General features: G+C 41.6%; 1 protein-coding gene across 1 annotated transcript in view; it reads right to left on the bottom strand.

Moving 5' to 3' along the window:
* SMPD3 (sphingomyelin phosphodiesterase 3) overlaps positions 1-19,243 on the bottom strand; it is a 104,773-nt gene extending 85,530 nt beyond the window's left edge. The window contains exon 1 of the mRNA XM_058033975.1: positions 19,086-19,243. The gene's annotated coding sequence lies outside the window, so the exon portion shown is untranslated. The remainder of the gene's footprint in view (positions 1-19,085) is intronic.
* Positions 19,244-19,669: the final 426 nt, after the last annotated feature.

Below are 19,669 nucleotides of genomic sequence, written 5' to 3'. Positions count from 1 at the left end.
GGCTGTGCTGGTGGGGACACCATGGGGCACAGTGTGACTGCAGCACCAGGGGAAAGCTCCCAGGCCCTGCAGGCTCTCCCACCTTGCTGCCAGTGTGAGTCACCAGCCACAGCCAGCTCAGCAATTCTGCACTGCACTCCCCTGCTCACTTATGCACCAGCAGCCAGCCACACTCACCAGTAACTGCAGCCATCTGGCTCCCTGCTCCAGGCCCCCACTGAAAACATTTCTGACATCAGCACTGTCTCCATAGCACCTAGAAAACTTCAGTGATTTTTTCCAGAAAGCAAACCAGAGCAGAAAGCTGGACAAATTTAAATGCAAGATGACATTTCATAATTTAATAATATTCTAAATGGCAAGAAATAACTAAACTATGTGCAAGACCATTTTTCATATGTTCACAGAACTTTTGACTTGGCCACTGTGAACCTTTACCAGAAAGGATTGGTTTGCACTTTTTCCTGTCTGCTGTATGTATTTTTATGGTATTTTGTGCACTTGTCACTGGCACCTCATGCAGCCCTGCAGTTAACTAAACCAAGGCATTGATGCAGCTAAAAACTGTGTAGCAGCACTGATTTTCATCATCATGAGCATGGGTCTGCAATCCCAAAGTACTACACAGCATCACAGCACACCACACTGCAGCTGACTACTTTGGTATCTTTATGTGATTACTTGTAGATAAATTGGTAAAAGGGAAAAAAAGAGAATCTAAATCACTATTCCTTGCTGCTCTGCCAGTTGACAGCTTTACTATTTATATTTCACTTGATCATTTCCTGTCAGGAGACCTCAACTTTCAAATATATCCTGTGAAAAGAATGTGCAGCTTTTGCCTCTGCTTTTATCAGTTTTCTTAGATTTCACTTTTTGCTGTACTAGAAGCTGTTTCCCTGCTGCTCAGGTTTATTCCATTTTCTCTGGCCACAAGTCCTCTGTGGGTCTGTTCTTCCTTGAGAATGAAAATACACATCCCTGTGAAGCAGCATTAAACCATTCAATACAATGTAACTTACATGGACTCTGCCTGCTATTGACATTCGCTATCCTGCTGCTTCCTCTCAAGCCTTCAGTTCACTGCAGCATATTCAGAGCACTCTCAATAAAGCCATCCTACAGCAGGTGCAGTTTCTCTAAAAATGCATCCTGTAGGATCTCATAACAGTTACTGTCACAAAATTCTACTCACACAAGAGAAAGGACATTTTGGAAAGGCAGACAAAGTTGGTTTTTAATATCTTAAATGACAGAATACAATAAATTGATTAAATTACAATGAAACTAAATATCTGTGTTTTCTAGAGTACACTTGACACTAACTATTTTTTTCAAAACTGAAAGAACACTAAGCTCTAAAGCAGAAGGCTTCAGTCCATATTGGATTATTTTAAACTGTAGCTTAGACATTGCTCTCACAAGTTAAATAAATATAAATATACCAAACTGCTTGACCTTGTTTCTGTACAAGTAGCAATAACTTTATGCAGTACATAAAACTATAGAAATTGTAGATATCTGCACCCCAGACACATCCCAGCAACAGCACAGCAATGCTCAGCACAAGCCCTTCTTGGGGTCTCCTTCAAAGCAGTCATTTATGACAAACAGCCTTTTGGCAGGTATCTGTGTAGCAGATTTTTTTCCCCTTTTGCCTCATGCAAAATTCTCACTACACCATCCTGGGTGTGTACCCTTCATTACAGGTCACTTCTCACCTTCATGCCTGTAATTGGAGAGTAATGATGCCATAATGGGCTCACAAAGTCAGTGAGGAGCAAGCTGAATCAAATTCAGTGTACTAACCTCCCCAAATGAAATTTTCATTTGCAGAAGGTCATTCAAAGGATACAGATGTAAAACAGACCTAAGTTACCCACCCACTCCAAAAAGTGTGACAAAAGGATGCTCAGTCTTATCTAATAGTCTTTGTCTAAAATGAGGCTTGTGACTGTTGTTTGACTTCTTTAGCCTTGAGATTTTTTCAACACAGACTAACCACACTAAATAATTAATGAAAAAAAAATTAAAACATACCCTTTCCCAAGCTGTTTATTTACCACTGTGACATGCCATAAAGGACCAAGAAAAAGCACAGTGACCAAGTTGTGCCTGGGAAAATAGCTTTGGGAACTGCAGAGTAGGACAGGCTCTGCTTTGCCATTTCAGTGTACAAGTTCTACTTCTAAAAAATAAACCAACCACGAGATGAAATATTAGCAACTGCTATGTGGAATTGAAATCAGTAAATATAGAATCTGTATGGCACACTGATTTCAGAAGACCCATTACATGTGTTTATTAGTGTGTACATATGCAACAGTACAAGGACAGCAAAATCCAGAACTTTGTGGCCATGGCTAACAAGGAACACAAGAACACTTCCCAAAGCCAAAAGTCAAAACCTTTAACAAAAAACTTACTTGTAATTGACACCAACAGAGCAGAAAAATGGCACAACAGGACAGTTAAGTAAAAAGTAAAATACAACCTCCATTCAACCACCCAGACAAAATGGAAGAAAAATGGGACTGTACCTGGAACTCACAGAGCAGTGATGTTTATGGGCAGCTCCTTCATGCAAGTTTTTTCCATCTCTATAATCACCATCTTATTTTAATTTATGAATGTTTTTAAAGCCTAGAATTCACTCCAGCTAGCACTGGCAAGCTAGAAATAGCATGATGCCTTAATCTCCAGTTTTATGAAAGGTCTGGAAAGCAGCTATCTCACGAATAGCTCATCTCTTTTCCCTTATCACCTCTGTGTGAATGAATCTTACTGCTCTAAGAGGTATCAACATAAATGTAGTAATTTCCAATTTATTTCCATTTGTTTATCAGAGGTTCACTCAGCTGTTCTATAAATGCAACCCTAGCATGTAGACATGTATCCCATACTTCCTACATGGAAATTACAGTATTATTGTTTGCTTATCCTGGATTATTGAAGATCCTTATTTCAACCATGCAAGCACCGTAGGAAAAGTAGTACAATGTGTGCAAAAATAAAGCTCTGGTTTGGTTTGGTTTGTCTTTCCCCTCAAAAGGCCACAGAAAATTATTGGTTTGTTTCTTCAGCTGCAACAATTAATAATTCATTCTTCAGACAGTGATTAAGAGACAAAAACAAGGCCAAAACATTGTAGAAATTGACACTAAATTAATTTCAAATAAAAGGAATTATTTGAAAACAGAAATAGAAATCTTCTGCAGTAATCTGCAACAGTAAGTGACATAACTAGCCAGAAAGACCACATAAATCAATATTATCACCCTGTTACAGCTCTGCCAGTAAAAAAGATGGCCCATGGCTGATTTAAATTTTTTTCTCCAACACAAAACATTCATTTTGTTCATACTGCTACTATTTTAACATAGGACTCAACACTGCTAAATCAAATTCAGTAGGATTCATACCATTGATTACAGCAATGGACAATCAAAATATTCATCCTAGGCCCCAGGTCAGAAGGCAGCACAACTCTAGAAGCAGTGCTGTTATCTCAGACCTCACAAAATTATTAACAACAGCTACAGTTCATTTTAATTAAAGCATTTTCCTCTTGTGGCTTCCCAAGTACATTTTTGCCCTCTTATAACCAGCATTTATAGCTTCCTTTCACAGCAGCTTTTACTTTAAATAAACACATCCAGAACAGAAGTAGCAAAACCATACTTGTACACTGTGAAATCCTAGAAAACTGTTTGGCAACACATACCAGCTTACAACCCTGCCTTACTCATACTCTGAGTTCTGGGTGGCAGTTTTGGGGTACTGAACTGAGGGGGGGGTGCTGTACAGCTTTTTTTTCTCATTGGAAGTGTTATTACTGCCCTGACAGCACTCTAAGAATGTCACGCTTTGCTACAGAGACCAGATTTTCAACAAATCAGTTCAGTTAGGCACAAAATCAAAATGGACAAATCTTCACAAGAGCTCAGAACAGTCAGTGCTAACCTCTTTAGAAAATCTGCCCCAATTATAGATGCCAAGTACTTGAAAACCTGGCTCCAAGCTCTTAAAAATCAATTTTCATATGTTCCAAACCTACACTGCAGTCACTAAAGGGAGTCCTGACAATGTTTTTCTGTCAGGGGAGGAACAAAGTAAGAGGCAACCTAGGACATACAGAGTAAATCTACTGAATAAGTCTATTTGGAATCACAAAGCTTACTACTACATTTACTGGCACCATCCACTTTTGGGTTTAGCTTTGTTTTTATTTCTATATTAGTCTTTCTGCGCCAGCACTGAGCACATCTTCCTTTTGCCAATTCCTCACTGATATCAGCCTGAGGTGTTGCTACAGAGTAAAAAAGAGCCAGAACAATGAGCTGGCCTGAAGGAAAATATAGCAATCCCCCACACCTTACCTTTCCTGCAACCAAATCAGGTTCAATGTCTGTAAATTATCCCAGTTTACACACCATGGGAAAAAAAAGACAGAACCAGAATATTCATCCAACTGTAAATTTATACAGGTGTGAAGGAGAATGTAACCATTTGCTATTTACGTGGGCTAGAATGGTATCACTTAGCTTTAACACATACCCCAGAATTCACTTCCTAAAGTGTTGTGCAAAATGAGATTGAAATACATATTTTAAAGCTTTCACAGCTTTGAACTTTAATATAAAATGTGAAATACCAAGGCCAAAATTCTGCCTTCAACACAATGCTTTGTCCCAAAGACACAATAAAAGTTGTTCTGCTACTGGAGTTTATTTGAGGATATCAGAATTTAGCAGTATAGTAGTTGTTTGTGTTTCTGTGTTCAAATTTAAAACTGAAATGACAGTTTTGTCCACATCATATAGTTGTTTCTCTAGAAAGTCACTTTCCATTAGTTCTCTGAACTGCCACATAGAAAAAGAACCATCATTTTTCTGCTGTGATCAGAGCTATAAGGAGAAGCCTCCGTGCATCTGTTAAGGAACTCTTGCCTTTAAAACATATGCATGAAGTGCTTGCTTTTTACTTCTGCCATCTGCCCTGATAATTTAAACATCTTATTTTCTAACCAAAACTATTTTTACTGTGGTCACAAATACAGACTTCTCAAAGAGGCAATGTTAATTCTAGCTTATCTAAACGTAGATGACTCTTAAGAGAAAACAAAAACATATGGGATTAAATATAAAACCCTTCTAATACCCTGGGGTATAATTACATTATTCATTAGCAAGTAACCTCAGGTGGGCATAATTTAATGCTTCCTTCCTGTCCCTTGAGCAAACACAACACAGAATAGCTAATCAATTTGATCCCAAGATCCTAAAGCCTCAATAAAAGCTGATGGAGGCTTACAGAAGAGCCACCCCAGGCTACCCTCGAGGATTAAGAGTGCTTACCCAATTTACAGGTTCACTCACTTAAGAGGGAGAGGATGGCAGATTCATGTGCTTCCTGTGCCTCCATCATTTCTCAGTAATTACAGAGCCTGCAACACTTATTTATCATTTGGTGCTGGTTTTGGCTAACTCCCCATTTTGAGGGCTGGGCTGGTCCCTCATGAGACGCCCTGAAAATGGGCACATCTGCCCTGAGCCTCACCTCCTTCAAGAGAAACTGTAACCAGGCTTTGATTTCAGCTCGGTACAGCCTGGGGAAGGATCTGCACACCGACAGGAAAAAAATTATCTATTAAAACAATGCTTAATAATCTATTCTATAACAATGCTTCATATCTATTAATAACAAATTACTTACTAAAACATTTAATTACTTAACAAAAGTACTGCCATCGAAACACCTTTTTGCTTCATATTGCCTAGCAGGGTTTATTTCCACAACACTAAGAAGAAAGCCAACCAAGAGCTTTCTCTTTCACTGAAGAAGTGAACCAAGAGAAGCAGAAGTCCCACTCCGAGGAGATGACCCCCGACATCTGGACAGGGCAGCCGCGCCTCTTGCTAACCAGCCTCTCTCAGCTGCTGCTGTTCCTGTGCTCCTCCAGGCTTTTCCCTCATTCCTCCTCCTTCTGCAAGGCTGCTTGACATGCCCGAGCGGAGCAGCGGCCGCCATGGGCTCCTGAGGGGCATCGCCCGCGCTGAGGGATCCGCGGGCAGCGCGCTCGTCCTCCCACCCGCATGTGCTGCCATGCGGATCCTGCTTTCCCGCCGCGTGCGCTCTCATTGGCTGCCCGACAGTGGGGGCGGAGATGAGGGCACTCTGATTGGCTGCTCGCGGTAGGGGTGGGGCCTCATGGTGTGAGGGCGGGGCCTTATGGTGAGGGCGGGGCCACAGTATGAAGGCGGGGGCTGAGGTGAGAGGGTGGGGCCTCATGGTAAGGGCGGGGAGCATGGTGTGAGGGCGGGGCCTCATGGTAAGGGTGGGGCCATGGTGTGAGGGCGGGGCCTCAGGGTGAGGGAGGGGCTTCATGGTAAGGGTGGGGCCATGGTGTGAGGGCGGGGCCTCATGGTAAGGGTGGGGAGCATGGTGTGAGGGCGGGGCCTCACGGTGAGGGCGGGATGCAGGATGTGAGGGAGGGGCTTCATGGTAAGGGTGGGGCCATGGTGTGAGGGTGGGGCCTCGCGGTGTGAGGCGGGGGAGCGCAGTGTGAGGGTGAGGGACGCGGTGTGAGGGACGCGGTGTGAGGGCGGGGGCCACAGTGTGAAGGTGGGGCCTCAGGGTGAGGGCACGGGCCACAGTGTGAAGGTGGGGCCTCAGGGTGAGGGCATGGGCCACAGTGTGAAGGTGCGGCCTCACACTGAAGGCAGGGGCCACAATGTGAAGGCGGGGCCTCACGGTGAGGGCACAGGCCGCAGTGTGAAGGTGGGGCCTCACACTGAAGGCAGGGGCCACAGTGTGCAGGTGGGGCCTCATGGTGAGGGAATGGGCCACAGTGTGAAGGTGGGGCCTCACGGTGAAGGCAAGAGCCACAGTGTGAAGGTGGGGTTGCTCAGGGCCCTGAGGCAGCGGTGGTTCAGGGGCTTTGGTCAGAGATTCTGCTGTTCCCGGGAGCCAGGTGCTCTGGTGAAGGGTGAAATGTGAAACGTTTGCTGGTGTTCTCCTCTAGATGAAGTGGGATCTGTATGGTATTCATCTCAATGTTGTATTTGTTCAAAGATAATGTTGGCCTCAGAATACAGTGTCAGTGCCCTCTTGAGGAATAGCCTCGCTTTGCCTTACCTGTATCTTGCTAATGCTATGCCACAAACTTTCAACAACACCGTTCTTAAACCAGGGAAAGATGCCTTTACTGATAATAATGAATAAGCCCTACTACCTTTATTGATGGCTGACTTGAGTTCTTCATAATTATATTGGCTTTCTGCATTAATGTGTGATCTATAATGTTTTGGAGCCGTCCCATACTGTTTATTTAATTAGTTTGCCTGGCCTCTGTATTAAAATCTTTCTGCATCTTGAAAAGTAATCCAATTTCCCAAATACCAGAAAGATAATCATATTCTGGATGAATTTTGGAATGATTTTTAATATTCTACTTGTCCATGCTATAGTCATTTTTCTACTACACTAATGGTAATAAATTCATCAGTGCTTAAAGAATTTTGGGAGATCTGTCCTCAGCAATGAGCTGTTTTTCTTGAACTGTACAGCTTAAACACTGACTATACAGTGCACAATTAACGAAAACAATGTGTATTTCAGTGCATGTCTGTGTGGTAATGCTAAATACAGAAACACCATCACAGAACTCAAAAGAAGGATGCACTTCTCCTCTTGTTTTCAATGACTGGCAGGAGTAATGGGCAGGAAAAGTAATAAGGAAAAATAATAGGAAAGGGCAACTTGGTAACTGGAAGCTAATGCAGAAACTTTTTTAAATAAGGTGCTCATTTGGGGTCCTATTCTAAACCTCCTTTTTTGTAAGAACTATCTCTCCTCGTGTTGGTATCAAAATTCAAGACCAGTTTTCATGAGATCTCACAACACCTCCTTGTGCATACAAAGCTGTTCAGTTCTCAAACTTGTTCTTCCTGCAACCCCTAAACCTTGTGCCTCAAATTCACTCAATTTTCAACAATATGTTATGGCCAGATTGTTCAAGGGTTCTTTTGTCAGTGTAAAGAGAAGTGGATTGTACTATAAAATATTTGAAATTATGTGGAGACCTGACTGCAAATATTTAGTGGGTTTCAAGATGCAGCTGTTGAAGTTGACTGTTACGAATGTCTGAAATGTTACTGATAGTAAATCTGTAGCTGTGAGAAATGCAAGCTTTTTGGAAACTATTTTATTCCTAGTAGACAGATTTAAACTGGGGAGGAAGGGTGAGGTGATGTCATAAACCTTTGCTTCTGACACTGTTTTTCATGTTGAATACAAGAGGTAGTCTTTGCAAATGAACGCTTATCTTTTAAGTGCTTATGCCTATTGAGCATTTCCTCACTTGTAAAATCTCCTTTAACTCACTTGTGTAGTTTCACATCTCAGCTATTTGCTGCTGGTTTTTCAGGTAATGACCTTTTAATTCTTCCTTTGTCTATTTGCTTCTGTGCTGATGCAGAACTGTCAGCTTGGGGCCCTATCCACTGCCTGCAGTTCAGCACATCATGGACATTTTTATAGAAATTGTGAGATTCTGCTCACTTCACTTACGTGCTTGGCAGCAGTCCCTTCATGGGTAGAGCTGTTGTTTTTCCTCCCTACTGAATGTTCCAGCTCTTGCAGTGTCAGTTCCTTCACCAGCCATCTGTCTTGCTGGCTCACTCACTATCTTAACAGCTCTCTTTCTCAGACTAGATGTAAGTCCTAGTGAGTATGCCATCAGCTGTTAATTTTTTATTCAGAAGCTTTTAAAACAATTGTTGCTGCACATGAATATCCTACATTTCAATCCTCTCGTTCCCATCCTTGGCTCTTAATTGTTGCTTTCTTCTGCATCCTCCTTTTTACAGGTTCCTTTGCAAGTTGTTTGTCTATCACTTCAGTCTTTTTTCCTGAAAATTTTAGAGTAATTTTGTTCAATTTGACAGCTTGTCCCTGAATTCTGTCTGGGGGATTGCATGTCTGAGTGCAAGGAAGGCCTAATCCAGTTCTGTTTGTTGTGGCACAGTAACTCCACCATCACTGCAAGAAGCATCTAAGCAGTTTCAGATATGAGTCAGGTAACAGCCCCTGAGAAGTGTAAGATTGTTACCTTTTGTCAATAAGTTAGATAATAACTTCTCTGTGCTGGTATCAATGTTACAGATAGGATAGATTGTCTTGTAGCTCAGGGGCTGGCATATTGCTAAACAATCTAGCAATCTTTTTGATGAAAAGTTCTATTTGCTTGTAAGCCAGTCAGGTCTGGATGCAAAATTACTTTATGAAGCCCTGAGAGTACAGTATTCCTTATTATAGTAGCAGTTTGCTTTATTTTTGTACACTGTACTTGCTTTATAATCTTCCAATAGCTAAGATTCAGTTAGATAGTGTTGAGAGCTTTATAAACAACTGCTTGGGTTTAGTGCAATTTTCAGTTGTAGAAATGAACCACACAGATAATAATTTCAATAGAGACACAGCAGCTTTTCTTCTTTTTAATGTATGTTGGTAATCCTTTCTCAGACCTTCTGCTCCTTTCCTGGACAAACTCAAATATTGTTTATTGCTAGTGCCAATTAGTCAGCCAAGCATCTGCAGCTGGCAGCTGTCCACAATGAGGAAGCCCCAGAAGATTAAAACTCCCAGCTGATTTGCATGTTAGATGTCATTGTTTGTAATCTTCTGGAGTTCTTCCACACTTAATGTTTCTTAATGATAAAGAAATCTGAGTGTGCTTACAGTAATAACTAACAATTAGTGAGATGGATTTTATTTCCCCACTGTACTTATGACCTCCAGGATAAATTTAGACCTGTCATTTAATGCCTCTTATGAGGGGCTGTCCATCTGAGAAAGGTTTGCTTCCAAACTAAACATTGCCACTGAAACAGGTCCTCTCATGCTGGTAGAAGTGTGTTCATAACACATTCATCCCTTCTGGGCTAGAAAGTTAAATCTGTATTATTATATTGGTAGCAGAATTTATGCCAGTGTAATGAGTAATTCCAGTGGTACAGAAAAGTTTTACTAAGTTACACAGTGTTTTTCTGCCATTGCTCAGGCCTTTTTTTCCTTTGTGCACAGAAAGTGAAAACATTCAAAACAGCAGTAGACAACAGTGAGAGTAAATTCATTTCTTTTCTGGCATTGTCCCAGGTAAATCAACTCCCTAACTCCAGAGTGTGACTTCCAGAAGGAAGGTGACAGCAGAGATTGTCTCCAAAACTCTATTAAGTGAGGTACTCAGGTGTGATCATGGCAAGTCATATGATTAAATATAATCAGCAGAAGCAAAGAAATTTGCAACTGTCCAGAAATCTTCAACACTGAACTGGTTACTAATATATTTTTCTCTCATTAGGTGAAGCTACAGATGTCTTATGCTAAGAAGAGCAAGCATCCAAACCCAAGGAAGCTGCAGATGAAACTGGTGAGCTACAAAATCTTCCCTTCTTGTTAGCAGGATATGCTCTGTGGTCTGGGCTCAAGCCCAGCATTACCCCATGAACATTAAGGAATGTCGTTGTTGTTAGGTGAACACACTGCCTGTGATAATTTACTCTGCTTGAAATAACTTGTAAACTGGTTTCAGAAGAATAAAACTATTCACCAGAATGTGATTGGAAGGGTATTTTAAGAGCAAACAAAATCTACTTACACGCTAGGCTAGAAGGAGCTAGCTACTACTTAGCACGCTATTAACTAAAAGGAATCTCAATTAATTCCCTCTTAAAAAAAAAAAAGTTAGGCCTCACAAGACTTCAGGATTTCATGCTTTAAATAATCTCAGTTACCAAAGAGAATTCCTAACACACCAGCTGGAATTCCCACCAATATAGTTAAGGAAGTGTGAAGTGAATAAAAACCTCAATTTTTATATTAGACTAATAAAATCTTTCCATCGTGGTTTTAGTTTCATCATAGTTTTTACATTGTATTATAGTTAAATAGATTTACATTTTATCAAAACTATGTGAGCAAGCCACACCCAGCTGGCCAGAAATGCTCATTGTAACATCCTAAAGTAATAGGAGCATCACTGTGTAGAGTTTACTATGCTTTTTCATACTTTTTAAAACAGGGCATGGCATGCTGTTCCATTCACCTATAATGTGTTCAGTAAGAAGCTAAATTAAGTGACTTTACATATTCTGTAAAAGCAGCTGTGGCACAGATCTGAAGGCTCTAGAGGTAAGTTCTGAATGGAGAAATCTGGAGCTGGGCCTTGCAGTGTTGTCAGAAGCTCTTCAGAGGCAGATTATGAAATTAGAGCTGTAATCTCTGCCTGACATAGAGTTAATATGAAGCCATTCCAGGACTGAAGCTGTTTACTGGTTCTTCCATCTGTCAGGATTTTACTACCTTCTATGGGAAGGAAATACATTCATGTGGAACTGAGATTGCATGGAGGAAAACTTTCTTTGTGGTGTGTTAGGGAGCCCTTTTGAGGAATTGTAGGTAGCTGCTGGCACACCACCAGGGGAAGGAGTGAATGAGCATAATGGATGTATTTATTTACAGTAACTAAACAAAACACAATTTCCTTTTCCTCCTCTTGGGTGTGACATTTGAAACTTGCTTGTGCAAGAAAAAGCAGTGTGAGAAGTAATAGTCAAAAGCATTAAGTCATGAGGAGAATGAGACACTGACATTGGGGAATTTTTTTGTTTTGTTCTTTCCTTTAGGACTGGGCTTAACTGACTAAAATTTAATGTGTAAAATCTGCAAGGTTAATGTATAAGCTACACTTGAAGGACCTTGCCATTGGGAAATAATGAAAGCAAGCATTGTATCAGCTGGCTGAGATGAACATCACTTATTTGCTGTAAATTACTTGTGAAGGCTGTCTTGGAAAGTCCAAAGAGCCAAAATTAGAAACACTTACTCTGTGCTGACCTAGTGGTCTGGTAGGGTAGGGTTCTGTATCTATACATTGATTCTTCTGTGTTCCATAGCCTTTTCTTGCAGGACTATTGCAATTAGCTATGTGCAGCAGCAGTGTTTGTGCTATGCATCAGAGAAACTTTCAACAAATGTGTCTATGTTCAATAAAGATTTAGCTGTGCCTGTACTTTTTCACCCTATGTCCACAGGCTACATTATGTTTGGCTTTGGAAGACATAAAGAAGAGGATATTGGGCTACAGCTGAGGTTCTAAGAAATTATCAGGAAACTGTTTTTTAAAAAGTTGCAAATACCTTCTTCTGTCACTCATGTTATCTGAAAGCTAATAGTTTAATATGAAAGGTGAAATGGCAAATTCACAGTGAATAAAAATCCTTTTATAGCCAAGATATTCCCATTTGTTTACAGCAACATATTAAGTTTGCCAGACTGTGGTAGCCAACTTCCTGTGCTTCATTTCCATTGTACATTGTCCTTTCCAAGGAATGTTTATGATATAGCTGATACCCTGGCAGTAAACAGAGTAATTTACATAATTGCACCTTATCAGGACTAGATTCTTTCAGTAATTTTTCCAGCTTTGCTGAGGGAGTAAGGAAAGTTTCCCCAGGACTAGAATCAATGAAGGGCTGGTTTTCTACTATAGAGTCATTTTTACTTGCTCTGTCTTGCCATGCTTGCAGAGTAACAACAGCTTAAAGGTCTATCATGAAAAAGGGGTGGTATGTGCATCCCCTGGGACTAGCAGGGATCCCCATCTCCAGCCTGTGCCAGCAGTGTCTGTATCCACCTGCACAGGATTTCATATTGTCAGGGTCTCTTCTTCCCTCTCTTCCTCTCTCAAAGAGGCACTAAGGAATTCCAAGAGGTTTTATCCTTTTCCCTCACTCATGGCAACAAGAGAACACCAACTGCTCTCCATCCTCTGACTAGATCTACTAACACATATTAATTCACAGAGAAATAATAAACTTAACAAGATTCTTATCTTTCTTCATTTTTCACTGCCAGTTCCTTAGCTTGGATAAGAGACTCCTGTCCATGAAGGGTTTTCTACTCTCCCTGTCTTTTCTTTCTGCAGGTAGGGTCATGCATGGAGTTCAGCTTAGAGCTCAGTGAAGGACTCCTAGAGGAAAAGCTATAAATTTCTGATCTCTCATCTGTATGGCAGTGCTGATTCCACAGAATTAACTGTGATGAAGGAGTCAGGAACTGAGTATTTTTTCTTCTAGTCTGTGATATTTGAAGTGTTTCAGGGCACACTTATAATTCTGATGTATTTTCACTTGTCATTTCTCACTGAGACAGAATTTCTCATTGTTTTCAATGACAGGCAGTTCTGCTTAGCCATATGGGAAGGATGGAGTAGCCTGTACAGAAAACTATGGCCCCTCAACAGATAGCTGCTTACATTCCTTAGATATTATCTCCTCTCAGAAAGGGTTAAACTCTACTTTTTCTACAGACAGTAATTTCTTGGTAAAGTAGGAAAACAAAGTTTCACAGCTTGCTGATCATGAATTTTCCTGATAGCCTCTTTGCAATGCAGTTACCCAAAAGAAATCGATGGAATTTTACCCTTTTTTCCAACATGGCTGTATCAATGTTTGGAGTAAGTGAAAGGAATAAAATGACCACTTAACTCTTCTTTTGGCAGAGAAAAGATTGAAGCAAGACATCCTGCTTAAAAGTGAAAAGCTTCCACTGTGCTTGAAGCACAGTATAGGTGGGAAAGAGCTAAAAAAATCACCAAACCCCTGTTCTTAAAGCAAAACTGTTAATCAATGTTAACTCGTTTAGAAATAGTCAAGAGGGACAGATGGAATCCAGTTATTATCTCTCTTTTACTTGAGTCAGTTTTAAAATATATTGAAGCTTGTGTACTTTTGAGTGGCAGATATGGCTTGTCACTTTAAAGGGTATTTTTGCTATTGTTAATACTGAAATAGATTGAGGAACAGCAGTTAACAGAAGTCTTAAGTACCTCAGAGAAAATACTTGTCTTGCATTTATTATCTCAGCTTTCAGATTTAAGCAGCTATATGTGGTTAAACTTTGCAATTATGTAACAGTAATAGAATGCTGTTCAAGTTGATGCCTTTTAGAAGTCAAGGGAGTGGGGGTGGGGATGTGATTGTACAGTAAACCCACGTTAAACGTTTTTCCTTAACTGTGCTCCTTGAGACAGCAATCAGCTACCCAGAACAGAGCCCAGAACGTGCTCTCTGCAGTTTGCTCTGAACTCAGAGTACATCTTGTGGGTTTTTTCCCCATAAGACAGTGATATATGTCTAAGCATGGATGTAATTAATTTTCTAAATCAGAATTTCTCAGCCTATGTTGTTTAATTGTTACCTGTTCCCTGGTAACATATTTCTAGAGTAAACAGCCTCTTATTATTTGAAGAATATGCATTTTTAATTATCTCAAAACTGAATTGAATTGTTAAATCTTGTTTTTATTCTGTAGTTGAGCTGTGTCATAGGTCACACACAACTTTCCAAAGTGCAAGTTTCAACAGATGCTGTGTGAATCATGTTAACAAAGGGCAGCTTTAAAATTAATTTCCCATACTTTTAGGACGCCAGTTTTTCTGCTTTTTGTTAGTGATGCTGAAGTTTTAATGCACTTCCAAAGCAAAAATAGCAAACCATGTCACCAGAGCAACTCTCTACTGCAAATGTAGCAAGAATAATCCTTTTATGCTGGCACAAAGATAAGTGGACAGGCAGAGGTTAAACTTCTTGTGAGTGGAATATTGGTTGTATATAGATTATTCTTTTATAATTTCTGAGACATCTTGGTTCCAAATTTAAAGAAGACTGTATAACCATCTTAAATGGAAACTAATGGAAATTCTGTTTATTTCAGAAATTTTCAATAATTTGGTCCTGTGTGCCTCATGTGGAATACCTCAAATGTCTGTATTTGCAAATTTTGTCAAGTTGTATTTTTGAGAACAAGCAGCAAGAGATCTAAAAAAACCCAAGTGTAATTTTTTGATAGCAGACACAGCCTCAGACACATCTCAAAAAAAAGCAAAACAAGAAATCTGAAAAATAACAGAACAAATTGTTTTGTGCACTTCTTGCAAACAGGTGCTAGTCCAGGCCTATCACCTCTGCTCTGTAAAATAGCAGGTGAGTGAAGAATGCAAACTATCAAGTATTAGGCCAGAGAGAATAATCATCCCTGACAGAGAAGCAGGCATTCTGCCCAGGCACTTACTCCCACTGAGGAGACTGGGGTCAGCTCACACTGAGCTGTTCTTTAAATATGCTTGTTAAACCTCAAACTTGCAGCACAAGATTCAAGACTGAGAGATTTCTCAGTCTCCCTCACATTCAGTCACATTTTCTATAATCATGAAATTGCTTGCTCCTGCTTTAACTCAAGAGGGTGTTTGCTGGTCACCTCTTTAAGGTGTGACAGTGTTCTGTCTCCTTTAGAGTAAAAGCTGAGTGCTGACAGCAGAGCCCTCAAAGGGCAGTATGTGCATGACCAAGTCAGGAATCACCAAAATCTGGTGACTTCCCAGTGGATAAGTACAAGTGTATGTGCAGGGCTTGCCCTCTGTCCCATAGTTTTCCTCTTCTTGCCCCCATCCCAAGCACTAAAAACAAAGCTGAGCAGAACTTACACAAGGAGGAAAATCTTGTATTCACTGTGATCTACATAAATACTGTCTCCAAACTGCCCATTTCTCAGAAACTACTTGTTCAAGACAAAATAAAATGGAAGTGGATATTTCTGCAAATCTTGTCAGCATTATGCTGTCACCTCAAATTATGGATTGTCCCTTTTACAACAATGTCACAATTCAATCATAGTCTAACATTTTCCCAGATTTTAGAGTGGCTTTGACCTATGAGACATGAAAGTACATGATTATAGCAATATGCCTAGAGTGCAGCTACAATTTTCTTCTGTTAGGGAGTGCTGTGGAGAACTTAAAACAAATGCTTAAACATTACAGTCAAATACTTAGAAGCTATACCTTCAAAAGTCATTGAAAACATTACTTAATACTTGAAGCAAGTCACTGGGATTGTTCCTTTTTAGTTAGCAGGCCCTTTCCTCTAAAAGGAAGCAGTACATTATTGCTGATTGCAGTGTGCATTTAAATGCCTTTTTTAAAGAGTAGACTTGGGAGTATCTTATAACAATTTACAGGCATTTATGGGGATAAGTAAAATCTAGTTATGTTTAATGCCAAGAATTGCTAGAATTCAAGTAGAAAATTGGCACTACACAATACATGAAATTATTTTTTCTGTTTTTAGAATTGTAGAAATTACATAAGCCATCTCAGCCATACCTAGGGGACAATATTAAAAAGATGGTTTGGTAATACAGAGTACTTTAATTCCCCATACCATATGAAGGTGTGTGTCCTGTCATTCTTCCTCATACAGACAGCAGTTTAAAAGTCTCTGCTTTTCTAGAGCACATGTTGATTATTAACTATAGCATTTTTGTACAGATTGTCCTTATAAAAATTTTTTAATCCTTAAAAAGCCCCTACCCTTAATGTGTTGCTGTATAGTGTGATCACAACAGTGGCTCTGACATTAAAATATATCCAGGTCAGGTTTCTGGGCAAGTCTTTTTGAAAAATAGACTTTTACTGAACTGTAATGGAAACATTTCCATGACTTCAGCAGTCTCCTTTGGAAGTTAAAATAAACGTTTCCACAAAGAAATTGCAACTTGAGATTTAATTTACTGTGCTGAAGGCATGATAACTGGACACAGAAAGTTGCAATGAATGCTACATCAGTAAAATATTGATTGTTCATTGCTCAAACTGACATACAAGTAATTAGCAGAAATATTCTATTTGCAATAGCCTTTAGCATAAACAATGTTGGGAAACACAAGAGTCCTTTTTAATATATTTTGGGAAGCCCAGATTGTTGGCTCTATTGAAAGCATGCTGCAGTGGCTTCGTTAGGACAAAGCAGCTTTGTCTTTGTCCTAACTGACCAGGTAGAAATAAGAATGTGGCAGCAAGCACAGAGTCTGGGTTTATGAATTATGGCATTGTAGGGGTGTGGTCAGAGCATGCTGCTTAGCTTTTCTCATATTTTAGTAGCTTCTTGAGGGCTCTTGCAGGCAGCAGCAACTGCAAACATAGAGCTGAAACATCTACAACATCCTTCTGTTATAAAGCCTCCTAATCCTACCCAAAAATGAGAACCTATGTTAAGGTTTAACAGTGTCCTTTTAAATGAGAAGCAAACTGCTACAGTGAGACATTCAGCCTGGGTTAGGCAGAGTATGCTGTGGTTACCATCACTAAACAGAGCTAGATCTGTTAAGATCAAAATGGTTGACTTGTCACTCCATAGTAATTGTTCCCTGTGGAAAAAATTCAATAGCATCGCTTAAATCACACATAGTGGTCACGTGCTCCGAGGCTTCGATGGTTCTTAGACTGAAAGGCAGAGGTGGGGAGGAGCTGTGTCAGGAAATCTAATTCTGCTGCTGTGAGGGGAAGCTTGCCTTGCACACAGTCATGTGCACAAATTGATTTTTAATTTTACAGTAAAGCACTATTTTAATTATTAACTCAATTGATCCCTAAAAGGCTACTGTTAAAAGCCAGATGTTATGCCCCTGCATTTCCAAGGTGCATATTGGAAGGAGAGCTTTTGGATGTGAGATGACTGTTAGACTGCATTCAATCTATTCAACTTCTTTTTATTACAGTAAAGAAGAAAATCTGTTAATCTGCAGCTTCTGTAAAACAAACTGAATGCACACTATCTTAAAAATTAATTACATACCTGAACCATAATAATTAGTACAAAAAAAAAAAAAAAAAAAGAAAGCCAAGTCAATGAAAATAATGAAAATGAGAAGGACTATGTTTCTGTCCAGACTGGAGAATCTTTAATATTATAGGAATTTATGTGAGTCTCACGATTTTGCCTTTTAACACTTACCTTACTGCTGCCTGCAATTTTTTTTCTGGCTCTTTTCTTCTGACCATGATACAGTAACATAGGGAGAGGAGATACTTAATTCACAAAGAAATTCTAGATACAGGGCAGAAGTAAGCTAAGACAAAATGCTAAGAGTATCCCAATTAGATTGCATTTGATTTTCTAAAGGAAGCAATTTTTTAATCTTAGTTTGGTTCTTCAGTTTCTTTTGAAAATCAGCACATAAACTGTACAAGTTCCTGCTCTGACTCCATGCAGTCTCCTGGGTTAAACTTTTCTCACCATGTACACCTGAGAAAAGTGCTGAGTTTCTGTTTTGCCAGGCTTCCCCTTCCCCTGCCACTCTCAGAAGGGTAAGGTAACCTGTCTTACCCACAACACAAAAAGGGTGCAGTTGCATCCTACTCAATTTAGGGTGAAACAGTCTTTTGATAGCTCAGGAATACTCACTGATCCTGTGACAGAAGGTGCTACACATACAAGCACTGAAGAACACTTGCTGCTTGATTATGCATGGTTAATACGCTTGCTCAATTCCCTATTCATCAGCCAGCACTAAGAGGAAGCCTGAAGCATCAGGCATAACAGCACAATGCTTGGCTCTAAATGACTTCATGTAGGATGCAACTTGCCATTTGGCCTTAAATACAGTGGATTTTTTTCCTCTCTTCTTCTGACACCTTGTCACAGAAACACAGTGGCTGCCACTCTGACCTTCTGCTGCTTGTCCTAGCTCTTCAGTGGGGCTGGTAATCCACACGAAAAGAAGTAAGAAATCATTGCAGTGCAAAATCTATTCAAGCATTACAGTTAAGGAGGGTACTCAAGGAAACCATTTTGCAGGCTTGACTGTAGCACTATCTTACCTGTATGACAAACACATCTTTTCCCCTGCAGAAGCATGAGAATAGCAATGTGATTCCATGATTCCATTAATATACGTAGGGGTATTTTCCCCCTACATCTAAGTACAGATATTTGCAGTTAACCAGCCATCCCGCTCTTCCCTTCCCCACTCCCCGGAAACTAAAATAGCCAAACTACTCAAAAGGCATCTGGACCGCACCGCTTTGTTCCCCGCGGTCCGCCTCGCGGAGCTCGCTCCCTGCACACAACTCGCGCCTCCGGCAGCCTCCGGCTCTCGGCTCGGCAAGAGCCCCCCGAGCCGGCAGCTCCGAGCGGAGGGCGGGCGGAGATGCAATGCGGATGGGCGGGGAGGGAAATCTTTACCTGCCGCCTTCCCCCGCGGAGCCAGGGGCGCCTGGAGCTGCTGCATCCACGCCGGGGCGCGGCGGGCGGGCGGGCGCTCAGAACGCCTGGCGGAGGCGGCTGAGCGCCGGGGCCATGGCCGCGCTGGGGAGCGGTGAGAAGGGAGCGCCGCCGGAGCCTCCGTAAGCCGCGGGGAGACTCAGCACCTGGGCGCTGAACAGCTCCACGGAGCGCCACGGGCGGGGCCGGCGCCGCGCTCCCGCCCCTGGGCGCGGGGGGGCCGCGCTCCGCCCGCCGCCCGCCGCGCTGCGGCCGCCCCGCCCCGCCCCGCTGCGCTCCGCGGGGCCCCGGCCCGGGCGGCGCCCGAGCGGAACGGGCGGCGGTGACCGCGCTTCCCAGCCGCCCCGCGGAGAGGAGGCGGCTTCGCTCCGGGGACAGCCGGGAGGTGTAGTCCTGGCTTGCGGAGCGCCGAGAGCGCCGGCTCGCTCGGGCGGTGCCGGGGGCCGCAGCGCCGCTGCCCGGGCGGGAGCCCCCCCGGGAGAACGCCTGGGGCCGCCGCCCCCCGAGCGGCGAGCTCCGCCCGCCCGGAGCCCGCGGCTGCCCCG

Source organism: Melospiza georgiana, chromosome 14 (genome assembly GCF_028018845.1).
Source record: "Melospiza georgiana isolate bMelGeo1 chromosome 14, bMelGeo1.pri, whole genome shotgun sequence".
NCBI lineage: Eukaryota > Metazoa > Chordata > Aves > Passeriformes > Passerellidae > Melospiza > Melospiza georgiana.
This window is presented reverse-complemented; position numbering and strand designations above follow the sequence as displayed.